Source organism: Eschrichtius robustus, chromosome 3 (assembly GCF_028021215.1).
Source record: "Eschrichtius robustus isolate mEscRob2 chromosome 3, mEscRob2.pri, whole genome shotgun sequence".
NCBI classification, from domain to species: Eukaryota; Metazoa; Chordata; class Mammalia; order Artiodactyla; family Eschrichtiidae; genus Eschrichtius; species Eschrichtius robustus.
In genome coordinates this window covers 165,662,483-165,679,779 of record NC_090826.1, presented here as the reverse complement: position 1 = coordinate 165,679,779, position 17,297 = coordinate 165,662,483, and the positions used below count along the sequence as shown (strand labels likewise).

The 17,297-nt window shown below is 36.4% G+C and overlaps 1 protein-coding gene and 1 non-coding gene across 4 annotated transcripts in view; one reads left to right on the top strand and one right to left on the bottom strand.

Annotated features, from left to right (window-relative positions):
- The window catches only part of LIN9 (lin-9 DREAM MuvB core complex component), a 102,008-nt gene that overhangs the window by 12,079 nt on the left and 72,632 nt on the right, over positions 1 to 17,297 (bottom strand). The gene's annotated exons all lie outside the window — the stretch shown is intronic.
- On the top strand, positions 14,645 to 14,717 carry TRNAE-CUC (transfer RNA glutamic acid (anticodon CUC)). Its single transcript has one exon. It is a non-coding gene; the product is annotated as a tRNA-Glu (tRNA).

Below are 17,297 nucleotides of genomic sequence, written 5' to 3'. Positions count from 1 at the left end.
TAAGTCCATGCACCACAACTTCTGAGCCTGTGCTCTAGAGCCCGCGAGCCATAACTACTGAAGCTCGCGTGCCTAGAGCCCGTGCTCCACAACAAGAGAAGCCACCACAACGAGAAGCCTGCACACCACAACGAAGAGTAGCCCCCGCTCGCCGCAACTAGAGAAAGCCTGTGAGCAGCAACAAAGACCCAACACAGCCAAAAAAACAAACAAACAAAAACCCTGTACCTGAATGTTCATAGTCACCTTATTCATAATAGCCAGTGTGGAAGCAATCCAAATGTCCCTCAATGATGAATAAATAAATAAAATGTGGTATATCCATACAATGGAATATTATTTGGCAATAAAAAGAAGTACTGGGAATTCCCTGGTCATCCAGTGGTTAGGACTCCATGCTTCCACTGTCAGGAGCCAGGTTTGATCCCTGGTCAGAGAACTAAGATCCCACCCACAAGCTGCACAGCCAATAAAAAAAAAAATTAAAAAAAAAAAAAGTACTGATACATGTTACAACATGGATGAGCCTTCAAAACATTATGCTATGTGAAAGAATACAGTCACAAATGATCACATTTACATTAAATGTCCAGAATAGGGGGACAGAAATTAGATTAGTGATTGCCTAGGTTTGGGGTCGGGGATGGTTAGAGGTGAAATGAGGAAAAAATACAGGGTTTCTTTTTGGGATAATGAAAATGTTTTAAAATTATGATGATGCCTGCATAGCCTGTGAACTGAACTGTAAACTAAACACCACAGAACTGTCCACTTACTGTAAATGGGTGAATTGTATGGTATGTGAATAATACCTCAATAAGGCTGTTACTTTAAAAACCTGCCCTTTTAAATAAGTTACTATAATTAAGCATGGTTTCCTATCAATCCCTCCTATATAATCAACTAACGTGCTTTAGGTCAGGGGTCTCCAACCCCCAGGCCATGGACCGGTATTGGTACGTGGCCTGTTAGGAACCAGGCCACACAGCAGGAGGTGAGTGGCGGGCAAGCGAGCCAAGCTTCATCTGTATTTACAGCCTCTCCCTATTGCTCGCGTTACTGCCTGAGCTCTGCCTCCTGTCAGATCAATGACAGTGTTAGATTCTCCTAGGAGCACAAACCCTACTGTGAACTGTGCATGTGAGGAATCTAGGTTGCACGCTCCTTATGAGAATCTAATGCCTGATGATCTGAGGTGGAGCTGAGGCAGTGATGCTAGCGCTGGGGAGCGGCTGCAAATACAGATTATCATTAGCAGAGAGGTTTGACTGCACAGACACCATAATAAATCAGTTGCTTGCAGACTCATATCAAAACCCTATCAGTGAGTGGCAAGTGAAATCGAGCTCAGGGCTCCCACTGATTCTGCATTATGGTGAGCTGTATAATTATTTCATTATCTATTACAATGTAATAATAATAGAAAAAGCGCACAATAAATGTACTGCGCTTGAATCATCCTGAGACCACCCCCCACCCCCCACCCCTGGTCCAGGGAAAAACTGTCTTCCACAAAACCAGTCCCTGGTGCCAAAAAGGTTGGGGACCGCTGCTTTAGGTTGTCACATACAGGTTGAGTGTGGCACACAAAATGGACTTTTTTTTTTTTTTTCTTGGATGTATTCTACTTTCAGGACTGGTTAGCTAGTAAGGAGATTTCTTCAGAGATTCATAATCTCAAAAATAAAAGAGGACTAACAAACATGATATGACAATTCTGACAACATATTCAGGGCAAGAAAAGACCAACTTTCATAGTGGTGGATGGAGAGAGGGAAGGAGTACAGAGAACATAGTATTCAGAGTTTTCCAAAGCCACTAATACATGGTTTTAAAAATGGTTAAGACAGAACTCTCAGGGATAAATCCCCTTTTCCACTCTTGAATTATTATTAATGTCCATGTATGACAAGTCAAATTTCCAAAGTGGAAAAGCAATTATTAGAGACTGACTGAGACTGCTAGTTCAGTATCTAATAGTGTTGAGGCAATTCAAATCTATTTTAATAAATTCCACTTGCACTATTAATTTCTATGTGGATGCTTTGTATGTGTATTTTAAAAATATTTTAATAATTAAAAATAGAAAAGGCATATTGAAGTCAATAAGCTTAGACAAACTTTCACTGACTTTAACATACTACATAATCTGGACAAGAAAAGGTAGTTCAAAGCTTTAACTCTTAATGAACTTCATAAAAACTTCTCAGGTGTATGGCTGAGAAATTTGTCCTTGTATCATAAAAGTGACTAAAGTATTTTAAAATAATTTTCCTCCCTTTGCTTTACAAATTGAAAGTTTGAACATCTAATTTCATATTTTGACAACTCTGGCTGTAGTTTGCTTTTGCTGAGTAAAGTATTAGATAAACAATTAAGTTTTCCAAAATTAAAGGAGACTTTATCAGACCAATGTTCCATTTTTTAAATAAATTCCATCAGAAAATATACTGGACAAAGTAGTATGTCCAGTTCTTTGAGATGAAAAATAGTGAACTACTCAGGTCATTTTGGTAAAAATAGAATAGAAATTAGCTATCAGCTTCAAAATTAAGTTAAATTAATTAAATAAAATTAAATATTTGTTAGGGCAGAGGCTGGGTAGGGATAGGGTAGATAAAATTACTCCTAGTCAGTGCTAAAATCACTTGGGATTAATGTAAATGTTAAATTAGTTCAATGTCACTAACCTGATGTGTCACAGAAAATTAGGAAAAAATGTATACCAAGAAAATCTGTAATCCATAAATCTGAAAGAATTGCTACACTTCTGAAGGTTTTTTAAAATAATAGTTCTGGATATATTAAAAATAAAATCTCCTTACAGTACCTGGGAGTCTTCCTTCTGCAAAGAAGGAATTAAACTAATTGAATAATCTGTATTTGTCCCTGAAATACTCTGCAAAATTCCAACTCACAAGTAATATACAAAACAGAATAAATAATAGGTATGTTAAGATTAAAGGATATAACTTGATTTTTACTACCTCTACAAGGCTGTACATATATTACATCAACATAATAGCAATGGCATAGTCTCTGAAGGTACTTTCCACATTTTATTTACTTTTTAAAACTAATCTCAAATCACATACCATACACCTATTTCCTTTTTGATGATTCCACTTAAACTTAGGGTATGGTTTGTTAAACAAAACTTATGAACAAAATAATTATCATGTTTATTGCATGTTATACAAAGGAGCTACTGTGAATAGAAATCCATCCTTCTCCACCATTTGTTTTTAATGAATACAGGTATCAAACAATCCTGAACATACTTCTGATACTACTAGCAGTTAGCAACTCTTCAAAAATCAACACAATTAGCAACAGCATTCATTTTACCTGCTACCTTAAACAATTTAAATTTCAACTCTTTTGCCAAGTAAGCATGTGATTTATGCTTTTTCTTCTTTTGGAAACAGTTTTATTCTAAAGCATTCTGATATGTCTTCCCTTGATCTTATCCTGTAAACCTGAATTCCAGGTTTATGTTTAAATGACAGTGCCTTGATATGAGAAAAAAAATAGAGTGGTACATTTTCCTCCTGTTGTCTGAAAACATAATGAGTGTACATGTTTTAAATATTTTATTAGCAATGAATGACCATATCATGTTTACCAGTTGGAACAGTTTTATTAAATGTTTGAGTGTTTTGCACTGTAATAACGAAGATAGTAAGCTGGAGATCCTCTAAAATCAATTGTTGTCTGTTTGTTCTATAGATGCCTGTGGAAGTTTCATATTTTCTTTGGACATCATTAGACTTCCTAGTTCTTGAAGTAATGTTTTAATGCTATATGAATTATGACATTTTGCTTAACACTGGTATGTTCTGTGAATCCACCATCCCACTGGAAATATTCTATCCATATTAAATTTTCTTGTAAATCTAACTAATGGAGGAGTTTCTGGATATCTAGGTCATTCTAGCTTCCAGGCTTTATATTCTGTTTTCATAATTTGTCTGTGGAGACCATCATCATCTTCGGTGGCTCTAGACTTCAGTTATTTATTTCTAATTGTTAAACTCTCCTTGCATTCCTGGAATAAATCTATTGGCTGTGATGATGTACCTTTTTAAACATACTAACAAATTCCCATTTGTTAATATTTTGTTTAGGATTCTGTCACCTACATTCATGAATGAGATTGGCTAGTAGTTATCCTCTTTTGTCATATCTTTGTTAGGTTTTGATATCAAATTATTCAAGCATTACAAAATGAATTGGAAAATGCTCCTTGTTTTTTTCCTATTCTCTAGAAAAAGTTTCTGAAAGTTGACGGTGATGGTAAACACTTGGTTGAATTCACTGGTATGGAAGAATGCATCTGGGGTTGTAGGTTCTCTGTGGTCAAGTTTTAAATTACAGATTCATTTATAAGGTAGTGATAGGCTTATTCAGACTTTCTATTTCTTATTATATCAATGTCAGCAAGTTGTATTTTTCTAGGAATTTGTCTCCATCTCAGTTTTCAAACATATTTACAGGTAGCTGTTTATAATATGTATTAGTCTGCTCAGGCTGCCATAATAGAACACCATGGACTGGGTGGCTTAAGTAACAGAAATAAATTTTTTTGTGTTCTGAAGGCTGTAAGTTCAAGATCAAGGTGCTGGCAGAGATGGTTTCTGATGAGAACTTTCTTCCTGGCTTGTAGATGGCTATTTTCTCCTTGTGTCCTCAGATGGCCTTCCTTCTGTGCACACAAGAGAAATCTCTGGTGTCTCTTCCCCTCTTCTTATAAGGACACCAGTCCTATTAATTTGAGCCCCAACCTATGGCTTCATTTAACCCAAATTACCTCCTTAAAGGCCCTATCTCTAAATATAATCATATTGGGCTTAAGGCACCAACTTCTGAATTTGGAGGGGACAAAATTCAATCACACAAAATTCAATAACACAGTATCCTCTCAAGATATTTTTCATGTCTGTAGGTGGTATTGTGATGTCCCTTCTTTCTTCCTTCTGTTTTTTTTTTAAAAAATAATTAATTAATTTATTTTTGGCTGCGTTGGGTCTTTGTTGCTGTGCGCGGGCTTTTCTCTCGTTGTGGCGAGCGGGGGCTACTCTTCGTTGCGGTGCGCGGGCTTCTCATTGCGGTGGCTTCTCGTTGCGGAGCACGGGCTCTAGGTGTGCGGGCTTCAGTAGTTGTGGCTCGCGGGCTCTAGAGCGCAGGTTCAGTAGTTGTGGCGCATGGGCTTAGTTGCTCTGCTGCATGTGGGATCTTCCTGGACCAGGACTCGAACCCATGTCCCCTGCATTGGCAGGAGGATTCTTAACCACTGCGCCACCAGGGAAGTCCCTCAAGTCTATGTTCTTACTGATTTTTTTTTTAAACCTTTATATTTTATTAGTTACTAAGAGGGCTATGGAAATTGTGTTGCTGTAACAGTGAATTTGTCTTTTTCCTTTGAGTTTTGCCAATTTTTGCTTTATACATCTGGAGGCTAAGTTATTAGGTACATGTCAATTTCAAGTTATTATTCTGAAATTATACCTTTCATCATTAAGAACCACACCTCCTTACAGCAAGTAAGATATGGTGCATTAAACCTTTCATCATTAGGAAGCACACCTCTTTATATCCAGTAATATGTATTGCCCTGAATTTTACTGTCGGATATTAATATAGTTATAAGCCCTTCTGTTATTATTTTAAAATTTGTACTGTATATCTTTTCATACATTTAAAATTTTATTCTTTCTGGATCCTTTTATATTAAATGTGTCTCTTGCAAGAATCACAGAGTTGGGTTTTTTTTTTAAATTGAAGTACAGTTGATTTACAATATTATTATATTAGTTTCAGGTGCACAAAATAGTGATTCAATATTTTTATAGATTCTATGCCATTTAAAGTTATTACAAAATAATGGCTAAATTTCTCTGTGTTGTACAATATAACCATGTTGCCTATTTATTTTATACATAGTAGTCTGTACCTCTTAATCCCCTACCTCTATCTTGCCCATCCCCCTTTCCCTTTCCCCACTGGTAACCACTAGTTTGTTCTCTATATCTGTGCATCTGTTTCTGTTTTGTTATATGCATTTGTTTTATTTTCTAGCTTCCACATATAAGTAATAACATAGAGTATTTGTCTCTCTCTGTCTGACTTATTTCACTAAGCATAATACCCTCTAGGTTGATCCACGTTGTTGCAAATGGCAGCATGTCATCCTTTTTTAAGGCCAAGTAATATTCCATTGTGCGTGTGTGTGCACGCGTGCATGTATATGCATACACACATATATACAGACTACATCTTCTTTATCCATTCATCTGCTGATGGACACTTAGGTTGCTTCTGTATCTTGGCTGTTGCAAACAATGCTGCTATGAACATTGGAATGCATTTATCTTTTTGCATTATTGTTTTTGTTTTCTTCGAATATATAACCAGTAGTGGAATTGCTGGATCATATGGTAGGAGTTGGATTTTATTTTTCCTCCAGTCTGGCAATCTTTGCCTTTTATTCAGGAAATTTAGTCTACTTATACTCAATACTATTTATCAATATATTTAGACTTAAATCTACCATCTTACTATTTTCCTTCTATATGTCCCACCTGTTAGGTGTCATTTTTTTCTTTCTTTCCTTGCCTTCTCTTAGACTGAATGAACATTTTATTGTTCCATTCCCTCACCCACCTCCCCCTGATTAGTTTGGTAGTTATTCATCTTTTACTATTATTTTAACAGGTACCTTAGAGATTAAAATGTACATCCTTGATTAATCAAAGTCTATGTGTATACACACCCTTTACTCTGACCAAAAGACAACTGTTGTACTTTTAAACCTTTATATTTTAAACACCACAAGATACTATTTTATCATTTTATATGGTGTCACTTAGACTAATCTACATATTTATCCTTTTTGTTGTTTTTCATTCCTTTTTGAAAGTTCAAGTATCTTAAAAAAACAAGTTTTTCTTTCCTGCTTGAAGAAAACCTTATTATTTTCTTAAGTGTAGGTATTCTGGTAACAAATTCTATAATTTGTCTGCAAATGTCCTTATATTAACTTTACCCTTAAAGGAATTTTCACTGGATATAGAACTAGGTTGGCAGAAATTTTGTTTCCTCCCTATAAAGATGTCATTCCATTCTCTTCCATCCTCTGTGGTTTCTATGGAGAAGTCACCTGTCAAACAAATTGTTACTCTTTTGAAGGTACTTCCCGTCTTCCATTCTACTCTGGGTACTTTAAATACTTTTCACTTTGTGTTCAGTTTTCAGCAGTTTTACTATGATGTGCCTAGGAGTCATTACCTTTTTATTTATCCCATTAGGATTCATGGGGGTTCTTGAATTTGTGGCCTGTTGTCTTTCAACAGTTTTGGAATGTTCTCAGCTCTTTAAATATTCCTTCTGTCCCATTCTCTTTCTCTCCTCCTTCTGTTACTCTATTAGACATATTAGACTCCCCACTATATCCCTTATTTATCCTATCCTCTCTTCTGAATTTTCTATCCATCTTTCTCTCCTTGCTTAAGTCTGGATATTTTCTTCTGATCTGTTTTCAATTACTAGTTCTCTCTTCAGCTGTTCCTAATCTGCTGTGGTTATATCTACCAACTGAGTTCTTAATTTTGATTATTGTGGTTTATATCTAGAGTTTCATTTGGTCCTTTTCATTGTTGTTGTTTCCAGTTCTCTTCTAAAATTCTCCATTTTGTCTCATCTCTTTAAACAAAACAAGCATTTAAAATCTATGTCTAAGAATACCATTCTCTGTAATTTGCCCACTGTTCATATTTTCTTTTGATTTTTGTTAGGGTTATCTTGTCTCCTATTGTGTCTGGGATTTAAAATTGAGTATTAGACACTGTATGTTAAAAACTGTAGAAATAATTTCAGGTCTAGTATGATATTATATTCCTCTAGGAGGATTTATATTTACTTCTAGTGGGCTGCTTGGGGTCCTAGTGCTCCATAATCATCTTAATTCAATTTCAGAGGTAAGATTATTTGAAGCTGAGCCAGTGTAGCCTTTTGGGGTTCCAACCCAGAACATGGAAGGTTCACCAGCTTCCCTCAACCTCTGCTAGTTCTCTGGACTCTAATTTTGTCCTCCCCACCCTTGTAAGACTTCTGAGAACACCACTCAGTTTCTCCGCCACCTTTTCTGCAACTTGCAGAAGTCCCTAAGGAAAAAGCAATCCTAAATGCCAGGTTCCCCCTTCTGAGTTTACTTCTTTTCCTAGATCCTATCCCTATAATTCTTTAATACCTTATTAATGCTCCAGTTTCTTCAAACAGCTTATTTTTATATTTTATTACAGAGGAAACAGCTATTCTCAACTATCTGGATTAGGAAGACTAATCCAAATTATCTAGTCTGCCATTATCAAAAGCAGAAGCAGCATTAACTTTTCCCAAGCAGTATGTTCAAATTCTTTAGAGAAGTGTCTGTTACTTTCTCTCCCTTTAACTTGGGTAAATACCACATTTACATTCTGTCACTGGGATGAAGAGGGGAATGTGGAAGCAGAAATGGAATGAATTCCTTTTAAAGTACTGCATCTCACTTTTGCATTCCTCTATCATATTTGCAACTCTTGGCCTGGAGTCTCTTCAGGGTTCGAACATGCAGACTCTTTTAGCCAAGGTTTTTATTTCATCCAACAACATGTAAGAAAAATTTTAAAAATCTTTCAGACACTGTTAAGCAGTCTGTTTCCATGTATTCTATTTACTTTTTTTTTGTATTTCTAATTTTGCATGGAATTGTAAGGGATAGGAAGAAAACACATGTTCAGCCTACCATCTTAAATCAGAAGTATAATTAAATCTTTAAAATACCCATACATTTTGACCCTGCCATTGTACATTCTAAGAATTTATCTTTTTTTAAAAATTTTTAAATTTTATTTTATTTTTTATACTGTTCTTATTAGTCATCAATTTTATACACATCAGTGTTTACATGTCAATCCCAATCTCCCAGTTCATCACACCACCACCCCCGCCCCCTGCTGCTTTCCCCCCGTGATGTCCATACGTTTGTTCTCTACATCTGTGTCTCAATTTCTGCCTGCAAACCGGTTCATCTGTACCATTTTTCTAGGTTCCACATATATGCATTAATACACGATATTTGTTTTTCTCTTTCTGACTTACTTCACTCTGTATGACAGTCTCTACATCCATCCACGTCTCAACAAATGACCCAATTTCGTTCCTTTTTATGGCTGAGTAATATTCCATTGTAAATATGTACCACATCTTCTTTATCCATTCGTCTGTTGATGGGCATTTAGGTTGCTTCCATGACCTGGCTATTGTAAATAGTGCTGCAATGAACATTCAGGTGCATGTGTCTTTTTGAATTATGGTTTTCTCTGGGTATATGCCCAGTAGTGGGATTGCTGGATCATATGATAATTCTATTTTTAGGAACCTCCATACTGTTCTCCATAGTGGCTGTATCAATTTACATTCCCACCAACAGTGCAAGAGGGTTCCCTTTTCTCCACACCCTCTCCAGCATTTGTTGTTGTAGATTTTCTGATGATGCCCATTCTAACTGGTGTGAGGTGATACCTCATTGTAGTTTTGATTTGCATTTCTCTAATAATTAGTGATGTTGAGCAGCTTTTCATGGGCTTCTTGGCCATCTGCATGTCTTCTTTGGAGAAATGTCTATTTAGGTCTTCTGCCCATTTTTGGATTGGGTTGTTTGTTTTTTTTTTAATATTGAGCTGCATGAGCTCTTTATATATTTTGGAGATTAATCCTTTGTCCATTGATTCATTTGCAAATATTTTCTCCCATTCTGAGGGTTGTCTTTTCATCTTGTTTATGGTTTCCCTTGCTGTGCAAAAGCTTTTAAGTTTCATTAGGTCCCATTTGTTTATTTTTGTTTTTATTTCCATTACTCTAGGAGGTGGATCAAAAAAGATCTTGCTGTGATTTATGTCAAAGAGTGTTCTTCCTATGTTTTCCTCTAAGAGTTTTATAGTGTCCGGTCTTACATTTAGGTCTCTAATCCATTTTGAGTTTATTTTTGTGTATGGTGTTAGGGAGTGTTCTAATTTCTTTTTTTTCTAATTTCATTCTTTTACATGTAGCTGTCCACTTTTCCCAGCACCACTTATTGAAGAGACTGTCTTTTCTCCATTGTATATCCTTGCCTCCTTTGTCATAGATTAGTTGACCACAGGTGCGTGGGTTTATCTCTGGGCTTTCTATCTTGTTCTATTGATCTATGTTTCTGTTTTTGTGCCAGTACCATATTGTCTTGATTACTGTAGCTTTGTAGTATAGTCTGAAGTCAGGGAGTCTGATTCCTCCAGCTCCATTTTTTCCCCCTCAAGACTGCTTTGGCTATTCGGGGTCTTTTGTGTCTCCATACAAATTTTAAGATTTTTTGTTGTAGTTCTGTAAAAAATGCCATTGGTAATTTGATAGGGATTGCATTGAATCTGTAGATTGCTTTGGGTAGTATAGTCATTTTCACAGTATTGATTCTTCCAATCCAAGAACACAGTATATCTCTCCATCTGTTGGTATCATCTTTAATTTCTTTCATCAGTGTCTTATAGCTTTCTGCATACAGGTCTTCTGTCTCCCTAGGTAGGTTTTTTCCTAGGTATTTTATTCTTTTTGTTGCAATGGTAAATGGGAGTGTTGCCTTAATTTCTCTTTCAGATTTTTCATCATTAGTGTATAGGAATGCAAGAGATTTCTGTGCATTAATTTTGTATCCTGCAACTTTACCAAATTCATTGATTAGCTCTAGTAGTTTTCTGGTGGCATTTTTAGTATTCTCTATGTATAGTATCATGTCATCTGCAAACAGTGACAGTTTTACCTCTTCTTTTCCAATTTTTATTCCTTTTATTTCTTTTTCTTCTCTGATTGCTGTGGCTAGGACTTCCAAAACTATGTTGAATAATAGTGGTGAGAGTGGACACCCTTGTCTCGTTCCTGATCTTAGAGGAAATGCTTTCAGTTTTTCACCACTGAGAATGATGTTTGCTGTCGGTTTGTTGTATATGGCCTTTATTGAGGTAGGTTCCCTCTATGCCCGCTTTCTGGAGACTTTTTATCATAAATGGGTGTTGAATTTTGTGAAAAGCTTTTTCTGCATCTATTGAGATGATCATACGGTTTTTATTCTTCAATTTGTTAATATGGTGCACATTGATTGATTTGTATATATTGAAGAATCCTTGCATCCCTGGGATAAATCCCACTTGATCATGGTGTATCATCCTTTTAATGTGTTGCTGGATTCTGTTTGCTAGTATTTTGTTGAGGATTTCTGCATGTATATTCATGAGTGATATTGGTCTGTAATTTTCTTTTTTTGTAGTATCTTTGTCTGGTTTCGGTATCAGGGTGATGGTGGCCTCATGGAATGAGTTTGGGAGTGCTCCTTCCTCTGCAATTTTTTGGAAGATTTTGAGAAGGATGGGTGTTAGCTCTTCTCTAAATGTTTGATAGAATTCACCTGTGAAGCCATCTGGTCCTGGACTTTTGTTTGTTGGAAGATTTTTAATCACAGTTTCAATTTCATTACTTGTGATTGGTCTGTTCGTATTTTGTTTCTTCCTGGTTCAGTCTTGGAAGGTTATACCTTTCTAAGAATCTGTCCATTTCTTCCAGGTTGTCCATTTTATTGGCATAGAGTTGCCTGTAGTAGTCTCTTAGGATGCTTTGTATTTCTGCAGTGTCTGTTGTGACTTCTCCTTTTTCATTTCTAATTTTATTGATTTGAGTGCTCTCTCTCTTTTTCTTGATGAGTCTGGCTAATGGTTTATCAATTTTGTTTATCTTCTCAAAGAACCAGCTTTTAGTTTTATTAATCTTTGCTATTGTTTTCTTTGTTTCTATTTCATTTATTTCTGCTCTGATCTTTATGATTTCTTTCCTTCTGCTAACTTTGGGTTTTGTTTGTTCTTCTTTCTGTAGTTCCTTTAGGTGTAAGGTTAGATTGTTTATTTGAGATTTTTCTTGTTTCTTGAGGTAGGCTTGTAGAGCTATAAACTTCCCTCTTAGAAGTGCTTTTGCTGCATCCCATAGGTTTTGGATCGTCGTGTTTTCATTGTCATTTTTCTCTACGTATTCTTTGATTTCCTCTTTGATTTCTTCAGTGATCTCTTGGTTATTTAGTAACGTATTGTTTAGCCTCCATGTGTTTGTGTTTTTTACGTTTTTTTCCCTGTAACTGATTTCAAATCTCATAGCATTGTGGTCAGAAAAGATGCTTGATATGAATTCAATTTTCTTAAATTTACTGAGGCTTGATTTGTGACCCAAGATGTGATCTATCCTGGAGAATGTTCCATGCGCACTTGAGAAGAATGTGTAATCTGCTGTTTTGGATGGAATGTCCTACAAATATCAATTAAATCTATCTGGTCTATTGTGTCATTTAAAGCTTCTGTTTCCTTATTTATTTTCATTTTGGATGATCTGTCCATTGGTGTAAGTGAGGTGTTAAAGTCCCCCACTATTATTGTGTTACTGTCGATTTCCTCTTTTATAGCTGTTAGCAGTTGCCTTATGTATTGAGGTGCTCCTATGTTGGGTGCATATATATTTATAATTGTTATATCTTCTTCTTGGATTGATCCCTTTATCATTATGTAGTGTCCTTCCTTGTCTCTTGTAACGTTCTTTATTTTAAAGTCTATTTTATCTGATATGAGTATAGCTACTCCAGCTTTCTTTTGATTTCCATTTGCATGGAATATCTTTTTCCATCCCCTCACTTTCAGTCTGTATGTGTCTGAAGTGGGTCTCTTGTAGACAGCATATAAATGGGTCTTGTTTTTGTATCCATTCAGCAAGCCTGTGTCTTTTGGTTGGAGCATTTAATCCATTCACGTTTAAGGTAATTATCGATATGTATGTTCCTATGACCATTTTTTTAATTGTTTTGGGTTTGTTTTTGTAGGTCCATTTCTTCTCTTGTGTTTCCCACTTAGAGAAGTTCCTTTAGCATTTGTTGTAGAGCTGGTTTGGTGGTGCTGAATTCTCTTAGCTTTTGCTTGTCTGTAAAGCTTTTGATTTCTCCATAGAATCTGAAGGAGATCCTTGCCAGGTAGAGTAATCTTGGTTGTAGGTTCTTCCCTTTCATCACTTTAAGTATATCATGCCACTCCCTTCTGGCTTGTAGAGTTTCTGCTGAGAAATCAGCTGTTAACCTTATGGGAGTTCCCTTGTATGTTATTTGTCGTTTTTCCCTTGCTGCTTCAATAATTTTTCTTTGTCTTTAATTTTTGCCACTTTGATTACTATGTGTCTCGGTGTGCTTCTCCTTGGATTTATCCTGTATGGGACTCTCTGTGCTTCCTGGACTTGGGTGGCTATTTCCTTTCCCATGTTAGGGAAGTTTTCGACTATAATCTCTTGAAATATTTTCTCTGGTCCTTTCTCTCTCTCTTCTCCTTCTGGGACCCCTATAATGCGAATGTTGTTGCATTTAATGTTGTCCCAGAGGTCTCTTAGGCTGTCTTCATTTCTTTTCATTCTTTTTTCTTTATTCTGTTTCACAGCAGTGAATTCCACCATTCTGTCTTCCAGGTCACTTATCCGTTCTTCTGCCTCAGGTATTCTGCTATTGATTCCTTCTAGTGTAGTTTTCATTTCAGTTATTGTATTGTTCATCTCTGTTTGTTTGTTCTTTAATTCTTCTAGGTCTTTGTTAAACACTTCTTGCATCTTCTCGATCTTTGCCTCCATTCTTTTTCCGAGGTCCTGGATCATGTTCACTATCATTATTCTGAATTCTTTTTCTGGAAGGTTGCCTATCTCCACTTCATTTAGTTGTTTTTCTGGGGTTTTATCTTGTTCCTTCATCTGGTACATAGCCCTCTGCCTTTTCATCTTGTCTATCTTTCTGTGAATGTGGTTTTTGTTCCACAGGCTGCTGGATTGTAGTTCTTGCTTCTGCTCTCTGCCCTCTGGTGGATGAGGCTATCTAAGAGGCTTGTGCAAGTTTCCTGATGGGAGGGACTGGTGGTGGGTAGAGCTGACTCCATGAATTTATCTTACAAATAGACACAAACAAATGCACAAAACTATACAGACAAGGACATTTACTGTAGCAGTATTGTAGTATAATCATGGAAGTAACTCAAATATCCAGTAATAGATTATTTAAATTATGGTATAATACAGAAATTTTAAGAGACTGAGATAAGTTAATATATAATGATATAATTTCACTTTTGTTAGAAAATAATTTTCAAAGCAACTCAGAAACAGACTCTGCCCTGTCAGGGTGGCAATGGCCACTGAGCAGGGAGGAAGTTCTGCCTCTCACTCTGCACAGGCTCTAGCTCCTCCAACAGCAGTCACACCTCCTATCAAGGTGACAGTGGCCAGCACACCCTCAGGAAAGATGTGGCTGTCATCCACATAAAATTCAGCCTTCACACCAAAGACACCGGGTACATGCCGTCTACAAAGGGACACTCCCACATAAAAACACCCCTTCAAGACCACAATAGATAACTGTTTCACCCAAATTCACAGAGACAGAGAAAGTAAAATGAAAAGGCAAAGGAACTACTCTCAATGGAAAAAGCAAGAGAAAACCCCTGAAAAAAAAATAATGAAACAGAGATAATCAGTCTATCAGAGAATGAATTAAAAATTTTGGTAATATGGGAATTCCCTGGTGGTCCAGTGGTTAGGACTTGGCATTCTCAGTGCCAGGGGCCCGGGTTCGATCCCTGGTCAGGGAACTAAGATCCCACAAGCATGGGATCTTAGTTCCTGTGGTGTGGCCAAAAAAAAAAAAAAATTTGGTAATAAAAATGCTAACTGAATTAAGAAAGAGAAATGATCTATACGCACAGATCATTTTAACAAGGAACTAGAAACTATAAATAAGTCCCAATCAAAAATAGGTAATTCAATTCCTGAGATAAAAGCACTCTAGAAGCAATGAATAGCAGACTAAATGACAGAAGAACACATAAGTGATCTGGAAGACAGAATAATGGAAATCACCCAATCAGAACAGCAGACAGGGCTTCCCTGGTGGCACAGTGGTTGAGAATCTGCCTGCCAATGCAGGGGACACGGGTTCGAGCCCTGGTCTGGGAAGATCCCACATGCCATGGAGCAACTGGGCCCGTGAGCCACAATTACTGAGCCTGCGCGTCTGGAGCCTGTGCTCCGCAACAAGACAGGCCGTGATGGTGAGAGGCCCGCGCACCGCGATGAAGAGTGGTTTCCACTTGCCGCAACTAGAGAAAGCCCTCGCACAGAAACGAAGACTCAACACAGTCATAAATAAATAAATAAATAAATAAAAGAACGTGAATTTCTTTAAAAAAAAAAAAAAGAACAGCAGACAGAAAGACAAATGAAAATAAACCAAAAAAACCAAACCAAACCAACAAACAACAAAAAAAAACAAAAGCAACATGTGAGATCTTTGGGATAATATAAAATGTGCCAACATGCACATTATGGGGGTTTCAGAAGGAGAAGATAGAGAGAAACTGTATTTAAAGAAATTATGGCTGGAAATTTCCCAAATCTAAAGAAGTAAACAGATATCCAGGTACAGGAAGCACATAGGGCCCCAAACAAGGTGAACCCAAACAGACCCACACCAAGACATATCATAATTAAAATGGCAAAAGTTAAAGATAAATAGAGAATTCTAAAGGCAGCAAGAGAAAAACAGAGTCATATACAAGGGAATGTCTAAAAGCCTATCAACTGATTTCTCTGCAGAAACTCTGCAGGCCAGAAGGGAGTGGCATGATATATTCAAAGTCCTAACAGGGAAAAACCTGCAACCTAGGATACTCTACCCATCAAGATTATCATTTAGAATAGAAGGAGAGATAAAGAATTTCTCAGAGAAGCAAAAACTAAAAGAATTCACCAATACTAAACCTAGCCTAAAAGAAATGTTGGAGGGTCTTCTCTAAATGGAAAAGAAGTAACAATCTATAGGAAAAGGGAAATCCCAATAGAGAAGGCAAATATATAGTAAGGATTGAAGATCACTTAAATAAGACAGTACCTAGATTAAAAAAAAAGAAATTATAAAAGCAATTATAACTGCAAGAAACAGTAAAGGGATAAGCGTGAATGTAAAATATGACATCAAAAAAAACAACATATGAAGGGGAATTCCCTGGTGGTCCAGTGGTTAGGACTCAGTGCTCTCACTGCCAGGGCCTCAGGTTTGATCCCTGGTCAGGGTACTAAGATCCCACAACCCATGCAGTGTGTGTGGGGGGGAAAAAAAATGTATATATGTATATATATATATCTATATATATATATATATATATATATATGAAGGAGGGGAGTGAAAACTGTAGAACTTTTTAGAATGTGTTTGAACTTAAATGATTATCAGTTTAAAGTAGACATCATTATAGGTCAACATATATGAACCCCATCGTAACTACAAATCAAAAACCTACAGTAACTACATACACAAAAACCGAAAAGAAAGGAACTCAAGTGTACTAAAAAAGAAAATCATCAAACCACTACGGGGAGAAACAAAAAGAAGAAATGAATGAAGAAGAACTACAAAAACAACTGGAAAACAAGGATTAAAATGGCAATGAGTACATACCTATCAATAATTACTTTAAATGCCAATGGACTAAATGCTCCAAAAGACAGGGTGGTTGACTGGATAAAAAAACAAAACCCTTCAATAAACTGCCTAATAGACTCACTTCAGGGTAAAAGACACATAGAGACTGAAAGTGAGTGGATAAAAAAAACATTTCATGCAAACGAAAATGACAAGAAAGCAGGGGTAGCAATACTCATATCAGACAAAATAGACTTTGAAAGAAAGGTTATAACAAAAGGTAGCAAAGGGCATTATATAATGGTAAAGGGATCAAAACAAGACAGGATATAACATTTGTTAATATACATGCACCTAATATAGGCACACCTAAATATATAAAGCAAATATTAACAGACATAAAGGGAGAAATTGACAAAAATATAATAACAGTAGGGGACTTTAACACCCCATTTACATCGATGGACAGATAATCCAGACAGAAACTCAACAGGGAAACAGTAGTCTTAACTGACACATTAGACCAGTTGGACTTAATTGATAGCTACAGGAAATTACATCCAAAAATAGCAGAATACACACACATTCTTTCAAGGGCACATGGAACGTTCTCCAGGATAGATCACATACTAGGTCACAAAACAAGCCTCAAGAAATGTAAGAGGACAGAAATTATATCAAGCATTTCTCCCAAGCACAACAGTATGAAACTATAAAAACTACAGAAAGAAAACCAGGAAAGAACAAACAC